The 18,705-nt window shown below is 42.3% G+C and overlaps 1 long non-coding RNA gene across 1 annotated transcript in view; it reads right to left on the bottom strand.

Moving 5' to 3' along the window:
- LOC119512868 overlaps positions 1 to 18,669 on the bottom strand; it is a 45,693-nt gene extending 27,024 nt beyond the window's left edge. Inside the window, exons 1-2 of the long non-coding RNA XR_005212457.1 lie at positions 18,575 to 18,669; positions 18,183 to 18,395 (exon numbers count right to left, since the gene is read on the bottom strand). This is a non-coding gene — a long non-coding RNA (uncharacterized LOC119512868). The remainder of the gene's footprint in view (positions 1 to 18,182; positions 18,396 to 18,574) is intronic.
- Positions 18,670 to 18,705: the final 36 nt, after the last annotated feature.

Below are 18,705 nucleotides of genomic sequence, written 5' to 3' on the forward strand. Positions count from 1 at the left end.
AGCCGAATATTTTTTCATGTGTTTCTTGGCCATTTGTATTTCCTCTTCAGAGAACTGTCTTTTCATATCTTTTGCCCATTTTATAATTGGGCTGTCTGTACTATTGTCATTGAGTTGTAGGATTTCTTTATATATGCAAGATATCAGTCTTTTGTCAGATACATGGTTTCCAAAAATTTTTCCCATTGAGTTGGCTGCCTCTTTACCTTTTTGAGAAATTCCTTTGAGGTGCAGAAACTTCTAAGCTTGAGGAGTTCCCATTTATCTATTTTCTCTTTTGTTGCTTGTGCTTTGGGTGTAAAGTCTACGAAGTGCCCGCCTAATACAAGGTCTTGAAGATGTTTTCCTACATTATCTTCTAGGAGTTTTATGGTACTTTCTTTTATATTGAGATCTTTGGTCCATTTTGAGTTAATTTTTGTGTAGGGTGTGAGGTAGGGGTCCTCTTTCATTCTTTTGGATATGGATATCCAACTCTCCCAGCCCCATTTGTTGAAAAGACCATTATGACTCAGTTCAGTGACTTTGGGGGCCTTATCAAAGATCAGTCGGCCGTAGATCTGAGGGTTTATCTCTGAATTCTCAATTCGATTCCATTGATCTATATGTCTATCTTTGTGCCAGTACCATGCTGTTTTGGCAACTGTGGCTTTATAATAAGCTTCAAAGTCAGGGAGTGTAAGTCCTCCCACTTCGTTTTTCTTTTTTAGAGTGTCTTTAGCAATTCGAGGCATCTTCCCTTTCCAAATAAATTTGATAACTAGCTTTTCCAAGTCTGCAAAGTAGGTTGTTGGAATTTTGATTGGGATTGCATTGAATCTGTAGATGAGTTTGGGTAGAATTGACATCTTAATGACATTTAGTCTTCCTATCCATGAACATGGAATATTTTTCCATCTTTTAAGGTCCCCTTCTATTTCTTTTAGTAGAGTTATGTAGTTTTCTTTGTATAGGTCTTTTACATCTTTGGTTAAGTTTATTCCTAGGTACTTGATTTTTTTAGTTGCTATTGAAAATGGTATCCTTTTCTTGAGTGTCTCTTCAGTTTGTTCATTTCTAGCATATAGAAACATTACTGACTTATGTGCATTAACCTTGTATCCCGCTACTTTGCTAAATTTGTTTATTAGCTCTAGTAGCTGTATTGTCGATTTCTCAGGGTTTTCTAGATATAAGATCATATCATCTGCAAACAATGACTGTTTTACTTCTTCTTTTCCAATTTGGATGCCTTTTATTTCTTTGTCTTGCCGGATTGCCCTGGCTAGCACTTCCAGCACAATGTTGAATAACAGTGGTGACAGCGGGCATCCTTGTCTTGTTCCTGATCTTAGAGGGAAGGCTTTCAGTCTCTCACCATTGAGTACTATGCTGGCTGTGGGTTTTTCATATATGCTCTTTATCATGTTGAGGAAGTTTCCTTCAATTCCTACCTTTTGAAGTGTTTTTATCAAAAACGGATGTTGGATTTTGTCAAATGCTTTTTCAGCATCTATTGAGATGATCAATTGATTCTTCCCTTTTGACTTGTTAATGTGTTGTAATACATTGATTGATTTTCTTATGTTGAACCATCCTTGCATGCCTGGAATAAACCCCACTTGGTCATGGTGTATGATTTTTTTAATGTGTCTTTGGATTCGATTTGCAAGTATTTTGTTGAGGATTTTTGCATCTATATTCATTAGGGAGATTGGCCGGTAGTTTTCCTTTTTTATAGCATCTTTGCCTGGTTTGGGTATTAGATTGATGTTAGCTTCATAGAATGAGTTAGGTAGTGTTCCATTTTCTTCAATGTTTTGAAAGAGTTTGAGTAAGACTGGTGTCAGTTCTTTCTGGAAAGTTTGGTAGAATTCCCCTGTGAAGCCATCTGGCCCTGGGCATTTATTTGTGGGAAGATTTTTGATGACTGATTGGATCTCTTTGCTTGTGATGGGTTGGTTGAGGTCTTCTATTTCTTCTCTGGTCAGTCTAGGTTGTTCATATGTTTCCAGGAAATTGTCCATTTCCTCTACATTATCCAGTTTGTTGCCATACAGTTGTTCATAGTATCCTCTTATAATTTTTTTAATTTCTTCAGGATCTGCAGTTATGTCACCTTTTTCATTCATTATTTTGTTTATATGGGTCTTCTCTCTTTTTGATTTTGTCAGTCTAGCTAGGGGCTTGTCAATCTTGTTGATCTTCTCAAAGAACCAACTTTTGGTGAAATTTATCCTCTCTATTGTTTTTTGTTCTCTATGTCATTTATTTCTGCTTTAATCCTTGTTATTTCTTTTCTTGTACTTGGTTTAGGATTGGTTTGCTGTTCATTTTCTAGCTTCTTCAGTTGATCCATTAGTTCTTTGATTTTGGCTCTTTCTTCCTTTTTAATATATGCGTTTAGTGCTATAAATTTCCCCCTTAGCACTGCTTTTGCTGCATCCCATAGGTTTTGGTATGTTGTGTTCTCATTTTCATTTGTCTCTATATATTTAGCAATTTCTCTTGCTATTTCTTCTTTAACCCACTGATTGTTTAGGAGCGTGTTGTTTAACCTGCAGGTATTTGTGAATTTTCTAAGTCTCTGATGGTTATTGACTTCTAATTGTATTCCATTGTGGTCAGAGAATGTGCTTTGAATAATTTCAATCTTTTTAAATTTATTGAGGCTTGTTTTATGTCCCAGCATATGATCTATTCTGGAGAAAGTTCCATGAGCACTAGAAAAGTATGTGTATCCTGGTGATTTGGGATGTAATGTCCTGTATATGTCTGTTAAATCTAATTCATTTATCAGATTGTTTAAGTTTTCAATTTCCTTATTGGTCTTCTGTCTGGTTGATCTATCTATAGGAGAGAGTGATGTGTTGAAGTCTCCCACAATTATTGTGGAAGCATCAATTGCTTCCTTTAGTTTTGCCAGTGTTTCTCTCATGTATTTTGTGGCACCTTGATTGGGTGCATAGACATTTACGATTGTTATTTCTTCTTGCTGAATTGCCCCTTTTATTAGTATGTAGTGGCCTTCTTTGTCTCTCAAAACATCCCTGCATTTGAAGTCTATTTTATCTGAGATTAATATTGCTACACCTGCTTTCTTTTGGCTGTAGCTTGCATGAAATATTTTTTTCCATCCTTTCACTTTCAGTTTCTTCGTGTCCCTGTGTCTAAGATGAGTCTCTTGTATGCAACATATTGATGGTTCATTTTTTTTGATCCATTCTGCGAATCTATATCTTTTAATTGGGGAGTTTAATCCATTTACATTCAACGTTATAACCGTGAAGGCATTTCTTGAATCAGCCATCTTATCCTTTGGTTTATGTTTGTCATATTTTTCCCCTCTGTCTATTAATATCCTTTATTGTACCCATACCGAATCTCTTTAGTACTGAACCTTTCTCCAAGTCTCTCTGTCCTTTCTTTGTTTCTCTGTCTGTAGGGCTCCCTTTAGTATCTCCAGTAGGGCAGGTCTCTTGTTAGCAAATTCTCTCAGCATTTGTTTGTCTGTGAAAAATTTAAGCTCTCCCTCAAATTTGAAGGAGAGCTTTGCTGGATAAAGTATTCTTGGCTGGAAATTTTTCTCACTCAGAATTTTAAATATATCGTGCCACTGCCTTCTCGCCTCCATGGTGGCTGCTGAGTAGTCACTACTTAGTCTTATGCTGTTTCCTTTGTATGTGGTGAATTGCTTTTCTCTTGCTGCTTTCAGAACTTGCCCCTTCTCTTCTGTGTTTGACAGTGTGATCAGTATATGTCTCGGAGTGGGTTTATTTGGATTTATTCTATTTGGGGTTCGCTGAGCATTTATGATTTGTGTATTTATGTTGTTTAGAAGATTTGGGAAGTTTTCCCCAACAATTTCTTTGAATACTCTTCCTAGACCTTTACCCTTTTCTTCCACTTCTGGGACACCAATGAGTCTTATATTTGGACGTTTCATATTATCTATCATATCCCTGAGGTCCGTTTCGATTTTTTCAATTTTTTTCCCCATTCTTTCTTTTATGCTTTCATTTTCCATTCTGTCATCTTCCAGGTCACTGATTCGTTGTTCAACTTCCTCTAGTCTTGTACTATGAGTGTCCAGAATCTTTTTAATTTGGTCAACAGTTTCTTTAATTTCCATAAGATCATCCATTTTTTTATTTAGTCTTGCAATGTCTTCTTTATGCTCTTCTAGGGTCTTCTTGATTTCCTTTGTCTCCCGTACTATGGTCTCATTGTTCATCTTTAGTTCTTTGAGTAGCTGCTCTAGGTGCTGTGTCTCTTCTGGTCTTTTGATTTGGGTGCTTGGGCTTGGGTTATCCATATCGTCTGGTTTTTTCATATGCTTTATAATTTTCTGTTGTTTTTGGCCTCGTGGCATTTGCTGAACTTGATAGGATTCTTTTAGGATTTGTAGACCAATTGAAGTCCTTATCTCTAATTTATCAGATCTACAGCTTCGTGGAGTACACTTTCTCTAACTAACCAGCAGGTGGCGTCCACGAGCCACCTGTTCTCCACCAGCAAGTTCTCCCCTGCTTAGCCTTTTTGGTGAGTGGGGGAGTGAGTCTTGTGGGGTCCAATTGGTGTACCAAACTTGCGTGTGTAGTTGGTGTTGCCTGCCCTGTATATGGGGTGTGTTTCTGGGCAGTCAGGAAGGGGGGAGTGGCTCTAACAATCAAATCTCCCTGGTGATCCTAGAGTTTTAAGGCTGCTGCAATAGTCTAATCCTTCAGTTCAGTCCTGCCACAGTTTGTCTCTGCCACTGACCCACAAGTCCTTGGTATTGGCGTATGGCTCCTGAGACTTGCAAGTGGGCCCCTCTTCCAGGCCGTGCACCCCCTGGTCCTCTGTTGAGGGATGACTGTGCTATGTCACAGGTGAGTGCCGTCCCCCCAGGGCAGTTCTGGGCTGCTGGGCTGTGTAGGGAGGCTCCCAGTCTGCTGAAATGATGGCTGAATGGGGCTTTGTTAATTCACACTGCTCTACCTTCCCAACTCTGGGACAATCAGCTGAGGTTGCAGGGAAGGCTAATGTCCACGCCCAGTTTTGTGGTGTGTGCCTGTTATTTGAAGCCCTTCCGTCACACTGGGTTGTCTGGGGCAGTTCTGGGCTATGGGGCTGGCGATGGGCAGGAGTGTTTCCTGTCCACCAGGATGGTGGCTGTGAGCGGACACCCCCCTTTTCTTGGGAAGTTGTGGTGTTTAGTGAATTTTCTCAGCCACTGGATTACTGCGTTTTGTCTCAGAGCTCTCCTAGTTCCGCTCTTGACTTGACCTGCCCAAACTGCAGGTCTTTGAAGCTTTCTGTATTGGGCTTCTTAGAGTAATTGTTTTAGAAAAAGAAGAAAGGATTAAAAAAAAAAAGGGCCCTCCTCAGAGATCTAATGGGTTATTGAAATGCTAAGAGACAAAGCAACCAGGGCCATTAAGGAAAGGTCCACAGGGCAGAGAGATCAGCTTTTCTTCGGGATTTGCATATGCGCCTCAGGGCCTGAGCTGGGGCCTGGGCTCTGCCCTTCCCCCTTCTATGTTCACCAGAACTCCAAAAATCCTCCGCTTTTATTTTGGAGTTTTTCGTGTTGGTTTTTTTTCTATGCCTGTCTCCTCTCTGCTGGGCTGGCTGCTCTCAGATTCTCTGGTGTCTGGTCTCCGTCTATCTATGGTTGGAGTTTGGATCAGTAGAATGAGTTTCCGATAAGGGCTGCCACTGCAGTTCTCCCTTCTCCTTCCCGGAGCTGACAGCCCCTCCTCCCACGGGACTGAGCCTGGCAGGGAGGGGCGCGGGTCCCCTGGCCGCAAAAACTTACAGATTTCGCTGATCTCAGCAGTTCCACGTTTTCATGAGTGTTGTATGAAGTATGCCCAAAGTCAGATTGCTCTGTGGTGTCCAGTCCACGCAGTTCCTGGCTTTCTACCTACTTTCCTGGAGGAGTAACTAAAACATACAGCTCACCAGTCTGCCATCTTGCCCCGCCTCTGCCATATGTTTTTTAACATTTTGATTTGAAATAATCATAAATTCACAAGAAGTTGTAAAAAAAAAAAAGTGTACAGAGAGGTCCCATGTACCCTTCACCCAGTTTCTCCCAGTGGTTGCCTCTTACATAATTAGAGTACACTCTCACAATCAGGAACCTGGCCTTGGTACAACCTGTGGTTACAGTCCTATGCAATTCTGTCACGTATGCTATAGATTTGTGTAGCTACATGATGAACCACAATCATGATGTCCTTTCACCACAAAGCTCCCCCTGCCACCCCTTGAGAGCCATGTCCACTCCCCAGCCCTCCATCCCTAACCCCGGGCAACCACCATTCTGTTCTCCATCTCTAATTCTGTTCTTTCAAGAATGTCATATAAATAGAATCATACAGCATGTGACCTTTTGAAATTGACTTTTTCACTCTGCATAATTCCTTTGAGATCCATTCAAGGTGTCACATATACACATAATTCGTTCCCCTTTAATTAATCCTCAGTATGATTTACCATATTATTTTACATGCTTGTTAGACAACATTTTTAATGACTGCATAATATTCTCACTGGTGGAGAGGCTAGAGATTTCCTAAGTATTCCCCTGCTGTTGGCCATTTAGGTTGTTATTGACAAAAATAAGTGCTACTGAATATCTTGTACACAAAGGGTTTTCTGATTCTGATTTCTTTAAGATAGATCAGCAGTGGAATTACTTAGATGGGCGATGCTAACATTTTTGAGGCTCTTAATGCATATCACCCAATTACTTTTCCAAAAGACTCTACTAATATACATAGCACCATCAGCAATGTAGGATTGAGTTAAGATATTTTCCTAAATTACAAACTGAATAAAAGCGAACCTTGCTTTCTGCAAAAGGTGTATTCTAAAAAGTCACTGTATTCCTTTCCTTGGGCTGTGGTGACAAACTGGGTGGCTTCAAACAACAGAAATGTGTTGTTTCACGGTGGCGGGGTCTGCAAGTCTGAAATGGAGGTGTCAGCAGCCCCCCCCCCCCCGAAGGCTCCGGGGAAGAAGCCTGTCCTGCCTCTGCCAGCCCCCGGTGTCTGCCCACCGCCCACCCGGCCCCGGTGTCTGCCCGCTGTCCTCGGCGTTCCATGGCTTGCAGATCCACCACTGCAATCTCTGCCTCTGCCTCTACATGGTGTCCGCCCTCAGTGTCTCCCTCTCCTTATGAGGCCACAATCCGGATGTCGGGTCCACCTTAGTCCAGCAGGACCTCATCTTCACTTGATTACACCTGTGAAGACCTTATTTCCAAACAAGGCCATTCCCAGGTCCTGGGGATCAGGACTTCAACACATCTTTTGGAAACACAATTGAACTCATGACAGTCATACACAACAACTTTTTGTAAATGAGATCATATTTTCATGTGTTCCATAGAGCATTTCCATTTGTACTGATAATCACACGTATCCTATGACCCAGCAGCTCCCCTTCTGGGTACACAGCCAAGAGGAATAAGTGCTTATGTCTCCGAGAGATACCTACTTGACTCTGCGCAGCAGTTCTATTCATTACAGTCCCAAACTGGAAACCATCCAAATGCCCATCAACAATAGAGCGAGTAAATAAATTCTTATATGCTCACACAATGGACTACTATACAGCACCGAGAAAGAATGAGCTACAAATTCCCACAGCATCATGGAGGCATCTCACAGACATAAGGTTGAGTGTAAAAAGCCAGACACAAAAGAGACCTCCTGTACCATCCCATTTATATAAAGTACAAGCAGGCAAAACCAATCTCGGCAGTTAGAAATCAGGACAGTCGTTTCCCTTGGAGGAGATTAGTGACAGGAAGGGGGTATAACGGGGGCCTCTAGGCCACTGGTAATGTTCTGTTTCTTGAGTTGGGTGATGATTACATGGGTGGGTTCAGCTTGGGAAAATGCACAGGCTGTTCAGTTATGATCTATGAACTTCCTTATATGTATATTCTACTTAAATAAAAAGTGGAAAGGAAGGAAGAGAGGAAGGCAGGGAAGGAAGGAAGGAGGGGGAGGAAGACGAGGAAGGCTAAGAAGTCCCCCCATTTTCCTACAGCTCCAATATTCTACTTCCTCGATCTTGAAACTTGCTAATAGTAAGTCACTACTGCTCAATGAACAACTATTTTGCTAATGAGAACATCCTTCCTAAACTAGGCAGGCCAAGACGAGTTTATGGCACGCAGGGTTTGACCATCACACCTAATACTGAGTTCCATATTTGTCACATACAAGTCTTATGTTAGAAAACTAAGAACCTATAACATTGTGACGAAAATCTCCCCATACAAGGTTGTGATGGGGATTAAATGAGAGAACTGAAGGAGTGGCGGGAGGTCACCGCAGCTACTGGGGAATGTAAAACCCTCCTCTGTCAACTTCAAATTTGGACGAGATAAGGCCTCAGTAAGCATCTGCTCTACTACTGATGGTAATACCTTGGTCCAACCCAGCCTTATCTTTGTCTTAATTTAAATGATTTCTAAGTACCATGAGTTCTTTTTTTTTTTAAGCTATATTCTGGCATTTCTGATACCACCCTTCTTCACAATGAAATTGGACTCTCATTACACAATTCTGTCCATTTCAGTATACAGCAAAGACTAAAGGAGAGGCAGAGGGAAGGCTGAAGAAATGGATTCTATTAGTTCCCTGGAACACTGAATGTCAATGATTTCATACCCAGGACACAGTAGAATACAACAGAGTTTGGTGATAACATGCTTTAGCTTCTGCGCAGCTGAAGTAGCACCTGTAGACCGAGATCTAGTCCTATCATAGTCCGTACATGGAGGTTCCCTTAGAATTAGGTGACAGGGTTACCCTCTGGAGTACAAATACAATAGACAAGGTCAGAAGCTCCCCCCAAAGCAAGGTGTTTTCTCAGGGTTGGAATCTAATTAAGAAAGCTAAGTAAATGCACTGTCACTCACTCACTGATTCATTCATTCATTCACGTAACAAAGCCGTCGATTGGCCCTCTGCTGTGCCTGGGGCCAGGCGTAGGGGAGCCAGGCAGGACCCACCGTCGTGGGCTGGCAGCCTGTCGGGCTGCATGAGAACCTCGAAGGCAGGCTGAGTGGGGCGGGGAGGGGGAAGGAACCAAGGGGAGATGCTGTGCGTGTCGCCTATAAAAATGGACTCGAACGTGTGGAGAGATTTCAAGAACCACGACTAGAGGGTGGGGAATAATCCATTTTGAGATGCCTCGAGGCCAGCCCACTTCCCTCCCATTTGAGCCCACGTTCGCCAGCAATGAAACCTTGTCATTAATGACTCAACTTCCCAATAGGCCACCTAATGGTGGATACCAAGTATCGCAGCGACTCTGAAAGGGGTACCCCCAGAAGGAGATTTGTAATGTGGCTCGACGTTCTAGTGGGGTGGGGGATGGGTCAGACAATAATGGAAATAAAGAAGTTAAATAAAGACTATGTTAGATGGTAATATGCACTGCGGAGAATAAAAACACAGGGCAGAGAAAAAGTGTTTGCTGGGCTGTCATCGTATAAAATAGGGTGTTCAGGGAAGGGTTCATGGAGAAGATGAAAGAGTGAGCCTCCTGGCAGAGAAAGCAGCAGAGCGGAGAGGGGAGTGTGCCCAGAATGTTCTAGCAACAAGGGGGTCAGTGTGGCTGGAGCAGAAGGGAGTGGTTACATGATCATTAGGAAAACTGACAAAGGGACTGTCTCCTTTTGAACAAGAAAGTTTTCAAAGTGGTGGAATTTATCCCATAATATAAATGAATATGTGCTAGAAAGAGAGTTGCAACTGAATAAATAAACTAGAAAATGAAAGAAAACACAAAAACGGCTCAGAGTATCTGATACACTGATCTGATCGACACACCCACTATCCTGAGGCCCTGAGACCCCTGCTCTAAATCCACAAACATGGCTGCAGGGTAAAATATCCTTGGAACTAAATAAACGGAAGAAGGCTACAGAAATTCTAGAAATCTTGTAACTGACAAATTAAGCTTTAACAAATAATTATGATGACTGAATCATTATACAGATGCCCTTTTCTTACTTTCTAGTACAGTGCAGAAGAGCCAAAAGGAAATACCTGAAATTACTGAAACCCACCAAACTGCAAATTATAAAAACCTTGCAATTGCCCCCCTGTTGTAGTCTCATAATTACAAAGGAAACCCCCTAATGTTAATGAAGGAACTCAAGTCAGCTCAGAACTAACCACTGACTTGTTCTGGTAATAGTTAGCTTTGTTCTGGAAGCTCTACTCTTTTACATTTGTAAACTGTAGCTGCTTACACTTGCTATTGTTAATGGTGACAACTCCATCTCCTCTTGTTTGAATCCACAAAAACCTTCAAGTCCTTAGACTCAGGGAGAGATTTTTAAGCTGTTAGGCCATCTGATTTCCTGCTTTGCATGTAGCAATAAACTCTCTCTTTGAAAGCCCACTCAGGAATTGGTCATTTGAGTGCATCGGGCAAAGAACCCCACGGTTTTGCTCGGCATCAATTTGGCGACTCTGGTAGGACATGGTGTCCATAAAGAACAAGGAGCCTGACTGCCTGAAATTCTGGAGCCCGGCAGGACAGGTAAGCACACTGTTTGAGCCTTTTGTGGCTGCTAGACTCCTACTCTAGAGGCCCAGGGTTTTTCTTCTGCCCTGCTGGCACTCCAGGCTCCCCGGCTTTAAAGCTTCAAGGGGAGAAACAGTTCCCAGTTCAGGTCAGGACATCTGCCTGGGGAAGAGGGTGGGAAGTCCGCGTGGGGCTCGCGTCCCTGGACCTGGGTTTGAGGCCCTGGGTCCCACTTCCAGAATGATGACCCTTGCTCTGATCTCTACACCTTTCTTTTTCTGGGTACCATTCTATACAGGGTTCAAGACTCTGACCTGAGTCTGTTTAGTGTACTCCAGAAATATATTGTAAAATAAGTAGTCTGGCAATTAATTGGTATTTAATGAAATGAAGTATTTAACATCTGTGTAACTGTTAATTAGTGTGTTACTTCTAGTAAATGTTTAGTGTCTGTTTAACTATTAATTGCTGTGTTACTTAAATACATGGTAATTGTCTGTTTAAATTGTTAGTTGGTGGGTTACTGTTACTGCCGCGCTATTGCTCAGGTGTTACTGATTACTGAATTCTTTAAAATGGAAAATTCTGATTCTAATAGCATTGCTGAATCTGGCCCTTTGGTGTCTATATTTTGAAAAATTGGAAAGATTTTAGTTAAGAGCCTATGGAAAAAAACAGTTCATTTCTGTAACACAGTCTGGCCTGAATATGACTTAGAATCAGGAGAAAAATGGCCTGAGAATGGCTCTGTAGAAAAGAATGCCGTATTAAAGTCAGAGTTGTTCTGCAAGAGAGAGCAGAAAAGAGATGGAATGACATATGCGCAATCCTTTGCCTCTCTCAGCAATCGTTGATGAGAAAATGTAAACTTTTACCCGTAAAGATTAGCGAAGGAAAGAAAAATGTCCTCCCTGATTCAAACCTGGAGGATCCAGTAGAAGCTTCACTAGCATCTTATCTGCTTCACCTGCTCCCTGTGACCGGGGGGCCAATGGATCGGGAAAGGAGGAAGCTCCCCTAGCTCCTTCTGCTCCTCCTCGTGTCCCCCTTTACTGGAGGTAAAAGACCCCGAGATAGAAACGGCCTCTGCTTCCCCAGCCCGCCAGGGCACTCAATTCGGCCAGGGCTGCTCTCTAAAACCGCAGCACTGCCACCGGCTAAACCGCCCTCCAACAAGCGCCTACAGGAGCGGACGACAGGGAGGCCTGGGGGATTCGCATATGTGCACACCCCATTCTCCACGTCGGATTCGTGTAATTGGAAAAATAATACCCCCCTCTATTGGGAGGACCCACAGAAAATGGAAAGCTTAGTTGCTTCGTGATCTGCACCCATAACCCAAATTGGGCCAACACTCAGGCCTTGTTAAATGCCTGATATCAAGAGAAGAACAGAGAATGATAATCGAAAAGGCAAAGCAGGAAGCAGACGAGAAACAAGGAAGAAATTCTGGCAACGCAGTGTATGCGGGAGCAAGTTTAGCAGCACCGGAAAGGGGCCCTGAATGGAGTCCAAATGCTGCAGTGACCCGGCTAAATTAGAGCACTACGGAGAGGTACTGCTGCGGGTCTGCGGAACGGGGTCCCTAAAGCTATAAACTTACAAAAGATAAACGAGTGAGACCAGGACCAAAGGAAAGGCCCTCAGCTTTCCGCCACCCAGGATGGCCAGTATGCCTAAGGGCTGTAGCAGCCACCTGCGACATTCTCAAACAAGCTGCAAAATTCACCCTAGGACAAGCTGGTGTGCGTTTGTCGCACTGTGTGCTGCCACTGTTGGAACAGAAAGGTGGGTATTGGCTCACCACTGGACGGTTAGGCAAATGTCAAGCTATTCTACTAGATAATCTTATCACTGTAAAACCTTCTTCTAGTTCAAACCCAGCTACCTTGCTCCCACATGGAGAAGGGGAACCTGTGCATGACGGTATATAAGTAACTGATAAAGTCTATCCAGCCATCCTGATCTAGTTGGCCAACATCTAGGATGTCCAGACATTGGGATGGACACTTGGAAAAGCCAGTTATGCACCGGTAACTCTATAAACAGTCTTGGAGAGTGGGGCCAGGTATGTCTGCACAATGGACAGAACTTATTGCACTCACCAGAGGTTTACATCAGGGAAAGGGACAGCAAATAAACATTTACAGACTCTAGGTTTGCTTTTAATATAGTTCATGCTCTTGGAAAGAAAGGGAATTTTAAACATCTGGTAAAAAAGAAATTGAACATGCAGACATAATCTTAGCCTTATTAGAAGCAGTGATGTTGCCTAAAGAGGTTGCCATAATAATTGCCACAGTCATCAGAAAGGAGAAATAGACTCTATTAAAGGCAGTCGAATAGCAGCTCCAAAAGCAAGAGCAGTGGCCAAATTAAAACCGCCATCCTTGTCATTAGTACTTTCTCAGATACCAGATTTAAGACTAAAGAATTTTTCTCCTCAGTATTCAGCCCATGATTTGTTGAGAGAAAGAGTGGGGCTTTGAGTTAAAAGAAACAGATTTTAGTTCTCAATCGAACATTCCATACAAAGGAACTAAGGAAGGATGGACTTATAATAAAGATGGAGTAATTCTTATTCCTAAACACTTAATGGAAAGAGTTCTTACCTATTTATATCAAAGCACTTACCATGGAAGAGATACCACATATCAGTGGCTGAAAAATTGTATTATAGGACCTAAGCTTCAAAGAACCATTCAGAAAATAACCAAAACTGTTTAACCTGTGCTAAAAACAATCCAAAACCCAGACCTCCACCTCTTGTAAAAGGAGTTCAAGCAAGTCACCAGGTGAGGACTGGCAAATAGATTTTTCTGATATGCCAAAAGCATGTGGAAATTGTAAATATCTTCTTGTTTTTGCAGACACGTTCACAGGATGGGAAGCAGCCTTTCCAGGCAGGGCACAGCGAGCCTCAGAAGTAGCTAAAGGGCTCCCAAAGGAAATAACCCCATGGTTTGGACCCTCATTTTCAATACAAAGTGATAATGGGGGAGGGGGCTTTTACAGCAAAGATTTCACAGGAACTGTCAGGGGCGCTAAACATACATTGGAAATTACATGCATCTTGGAGACCACAATCTACCGGGGAAATGGAGAAGATGAATCATACCCCAAAGAACATGGTAGCTCAACTCTGCCAAGAGACTAATCCCTCACGGGACAACGTACTCTCGGTGGCAGCGGCTTTGACGCAGGTAAGAGCAGCACTCGAAGAAGGCTCCTCGTGAGCCCAGTTGAAGTGGTATATGGGCGACGATTCCTGAAATAAGGTGGTAGGTACACCTGGACTGAACAAGCTCAAGAACTGAAACTAAGAACTGTGTTCAGTTCACTAGGGGCCAGATTAGACACAATTCACTGCTATGCCTCAAGGCAGCTCTCTTTTCTTACAGATGTTCCCTTACTTTAAGCCCAGAGACCAAGTTCTTTTAAAGAAATGAAAAAATCAGCATCCAATAGACCAGTTGCAACCAAAGTGGGAAGGTCCCTATGAAATTTTATTAACCACTCACTCCTCTGCCAAACTGATGGGAGTGAAACCATGGATACACTACAGTAGAACAAAAATAGCACCCCCTAACCTGTCTTTCTCTGCTAGATGCCTTCACAGGACAAACATCAAAAATCAAACGGCTGAAAACTTTGTAGGAGAGGAAGCTGACGAACTTTCAACAGAAGATATTGATATTAGTGTGAACCTTCAAAAGATTTAAAATATATCTTCAGAAAAACAGATAAGAGATGATAAATACTAGAGTATTCATTTTTGTTGAGAACTGTGAAGTACGTATAAAACTTTATAGACGTGTATTGCCTAAAGGGTGGAACACCTTCACTTGTAGCCAAATAGATAAATTTTTGTATAAAATAATTAGACCCCCCAACACGTATTTCTGGCTTATCCTTGTTTTGTATCCCTGCTATAGGATAGCCCAAGGAACTGACATTATTAAACACTCATATCTTTTTACAATGGGCATACTCCTACGCAAATTCTATGAATCAATCAGATTGCTGGGTATGTGGCCAATTACCTATATCTAGGGTTTCTGTGTTACCCTGGTGGATATCACCCTTCCAGGGAACTGAATGGAAAGAACTAAGAAAATTAATTTTTGAAAATATGAGCAGAAAAAGGGACCCTAAATTCCACAGACATAATTAATGCAGATCCAAAGAAATGGCGATTAATTTGGAAACCCCAGGACATTGAATTTCTTTTTTGTACAGTATAATAATAGAGCCATCCAACATGCAGGCAGTTTAGACAACAAGGCTGAACATTTAACTATTAGAGAAAAAGAGGGACTTTTACAACTTTGGGACAGCATAGTGTGGCCAACACCCAGATATGGTAGATTAAGCCAGACAGCCCGTCTCTGTTAGGACGAGAAAACCACTCCCAGCAACACAATCCCTTCAATACAAGGAAAATGGGTGGCTGCCTCCAGAGCAAGGTCTCCAAACCATAGTATTTCAGAAAAGTGACTGGTTTGGGATAGACTGGTTTAATAGTCCTAATGTTTGCTGGGAAGCCTCAAACAGAACTTAATGGTTATGCGAGACCAACTTATGGCCCTGGTGGCCTCCAGGTTGGTTAGGCAGGTGCACCTTAGGATTATCTGGACTCAGGGAAGTGTTCATAAAACATTACCAGCAGGACCAAATCCACCTTCATTAAAAGCTCAATGGGTCTGATCAGTTTTCACTGGTGATCACCGAGCTGCTCAATTTCTGCCTTCATTAGGCACAGAGGATGTCATACTTGGGATAGAAACAGTGAACATTTTACAGAACAAGCTTTAAGTGATAGCCTCAACAGTATATCTCTTTTAAATACTGAAATGTCTTCAATGCGTAAAGCAGTACTACAAAACCGGATGGCTCTAGATTTCTTGACAGCTTCACTAGGAGGGACGTGCTATAATAAAAACTGAATTTTGTACGTATATACCTGATGAATCTGGTACTGTAACTAAAGTGTTAGAACATATGAAAAGACAAATTAATGCAATAGACTCTGGCCCCCTCTCCTTCGGTGTATTTGATTCATTTATCCGGCTTCCCACAGGAGCAGGATCTTGGTTTTGTTCACTATTACAAGCAGGACTAATGGTATCACTACTAATAATTACTTGTCTTTAAAGCTTGTCTCTGTCTCTTATCCCAGCCTTGCTGTAACAGAACTACTGAAAAAGCATCAATACTCCAGCCAAAACCTGAAGTTAAGGAATATGTACAATTACAATCTAAGAAGTTCCATTCCCCAGCCCCTAGTGTCAGCGACCCTTTTCTGCCTGAAGAAGTCAGAGCAGTCTTTGCCGAGATATCCCTCAAGACTGGGGAATGAACAAACACGAGGGAGGAATCGTAACTGAGAACTTAAGAACTAACACAGGACTGATTACCGAATTATTTAGATATTTTTTTTCTTATTCTCTAGTATATTGTAGAGGAGCCAAAAGGAAATACCTGAAATTACTGAAACCCACTGAATTGCAAATTGTAAAATCCTCAGGACTGGCCCCACCTTGAACCCCTTATAGTTTTATAATCACCAAGGCAACACCGTGATGTTAAGGAAGGAACTTGCATCAACTCAGAACTAACTATTGAATTGTTCCTGTTTTACAACTTTAGAGTCTTATAATCACAAAGGCAACCCCAGATAGAACTTGAGTCAGCCCAGAACAAGCCCACTGACTTGTTCTTGTAATGGTTATTCTAGCTTAGTTCTAGTCCAGCTTCACATTTGTAAATTGTAGTTGCTTATACTTGTCATTGTAATGGTAACAACTCTATCTCCCCTTGTTTGACTCCGTAAAAAGTCCTAAACTGCTTGGATTCAGGGAGTCAGATATTTGGGCTGAGAGGCCATCTGATCTCCTGCTTTGTGCATATCAATAAACTCTTTCTCTCTTTGAAACCTGTTATGTGCATGGGGCACAGAACCTGTGTTTGGTATCAAATCCACAAAGCATAGCAGCCTGAGGCCATTTTGTATAGGGCAAGTTGTTCTCTATGCTGGATTGGCCCTGGATGTCTTTACTGTATTATGGCATAATATAGTTACAACGAAAATGAGGTTAAATGGTTTCTGTACAGTCAGTCTAAAAAGAAAGGGAAACTTATGATCCATTTGAGAAAGAATTAAAAATTTCAGTGCACTATTTCCACTCCTGGTAAACCCAATTATCAGATTGAGCTGATTCTCCAGTGGGTTCTAAACTGCAGTTAATGACAACACTGCATAAGAGGCCATCTGAGGCCACCGAGCAAGTGCCTCTGGGCAATATCAGGATTGTAAGAAAGGAATAAGTTTCGTTTTCACACAGAGACAGCATGGAATAAGGGAAATGGAGGCAAAACCAGTTTAAACAAGCCCCAGACAAAGAGAAGAGAGAATCTGCCTGCTCCTTATATGGAAAAGTAACCATAGTTACTGGAATGTAAAGAGATATGAGGTAATATCAGAGGAGGGAACTCACAGCAAAAAAAATAAAAATTTGGGGGGGATAGGCTGATCAGTTCAAAATCTCAATAATGAGCTAGTTGGCTCTCTAGGATTGGCTGTACAAATTAAAATCTCAAAAGATGAATTAGTTAGTGTTCTCGGATAGGCTGTAACCTCTGTAGTACCCAGACAATGGAGAAACAGGGGAGGGACTTGCGAATTAGAAGTAGGAGATTTAAAGATCGCCATTCTCTTCCTCTGGCGCGCCAGCCTTCCTTCCATATGTTTGGCTGGACGCCCTATCTTGCAAGATCGTAAATAAATTCTTTTCTCCTCCAGAACGGAGAGAGCGTTTATTCCCTTACAGGTACCGCTTTATTTCCGACAAGGATGAGGCTTGATCTATTTTGCTTACCACCTTTCAGCAATGCTGACAACACTGTCTGGCACTGTCTGCTAAAAACAGCAGCATTTCTTAAATGAATGACCGAAAGCCGGCAGAGATGAGGTGGGTGTGAAGGAGAACCACACAGAGGGGTGGGCAGGGCAGTTTAGGGCCTGAAAGTTGGTTTCAGGGAATATGTAGGAAACTCTGGATCATCTTAATCTTGAAAATGCACCCACAGGAAGAAATTAGTTTGTTTTTTTTTAACTGTTAACGTTCAAATATTTTGAAGCATCTTGGGGGGAAAAACAGTAAAGCCTATTTATTGTAGGTATGATGGCTCAAACACAATCAAGTTTACTATACTAATATAATAAAAAGTAAAATAAAATGAGTACTTTCAACTAATTTGAACCATTTTCTGAAGACTCGGGGCATGACCAATTTATATTTCCTGTTAAGATTTTAACTGGCAGGATATTTCTAGAAGGCAATTTAGCAGATTTAAGAAGCCTTCAAAATATGCACACCTTGTTGTCCCAGCAATTTCACTTCTGTAAATTTTCCTTAAGAATTAAAATTGAGGTTCTCAGCCACCTCATACTTGAGCTGCTCACACTGTTGAACGGAGACGGGATTTCCCAAAGTTGCTTGGTGGTAATCACCAGGCGAGCCAGCAAAAGAAACTTTCTGTGGGCTTCTGCGCCTCGAGGGAGGGGCCGGGCAAATCTGGGAAACGCCACCCGGAGGTTCTCAACTCAGCCCGCACTTTGGAGTCGCCTGGGGGGAGGTTTTTTGTCGCGTGGTGAATACCTGAATCAGTGGGTGGGGCCAGACGTTAGCGATTTTAAAGGCTCCCCAGGTGCTCTGCAGGCGCTGCCACGGTGCCAAATCAGCAGCATCGGACAAGCCAAGCAAAAAGTGGCAAGAACACAAATTTTGTAAATGAACGATTACTGGAAACGTTTTCCCGTAATATTGTTAAAAAACCATGTCCAAAATTTCATGGGCAGTATGCTTCCATTTCTGCAAAAAAAAAGAGGATACGACTGGAAATTAACTTCAGTTTTGAGAAACTGGGGGTGTCAGTTATTTGCGCTGAAATCTTTTTTACAGTCACCAGTCCTGGATGTTATATTAAGGAAACTATTTAGAATCTAAAATGTCTTTTCCCAAATAATAACGCAGCCAACATTTATCGGTACCTTCTTGAGCCAGGAATCGCCCCGGAGAGGTGGGGGCCCCGAAGCGCCCGCCTCCGCTAGCAGCAGCGCAAACCCCACCAGGTCCCCGGGTCCTCCGCCGGAAGAGACCCGGACCCCGCCCCTGACCCCGC

This window comes from Choloepus didactylus, chromosome 17 (genome assembly GCF_015220235.1).
Source record: "Choloepus didactylus isolate mChoDid1 chromosome 17, mChoDid1.pri, whole genome shotgun sequence".
In the NCBI taxonomy this organism is placed as follows: domain Eukaryota; kingdom Metazoa; phylum Chordata; class Mammalia; order Pilosa; family Megalonychidae; genus Choloepus; species Choloepus didactylus.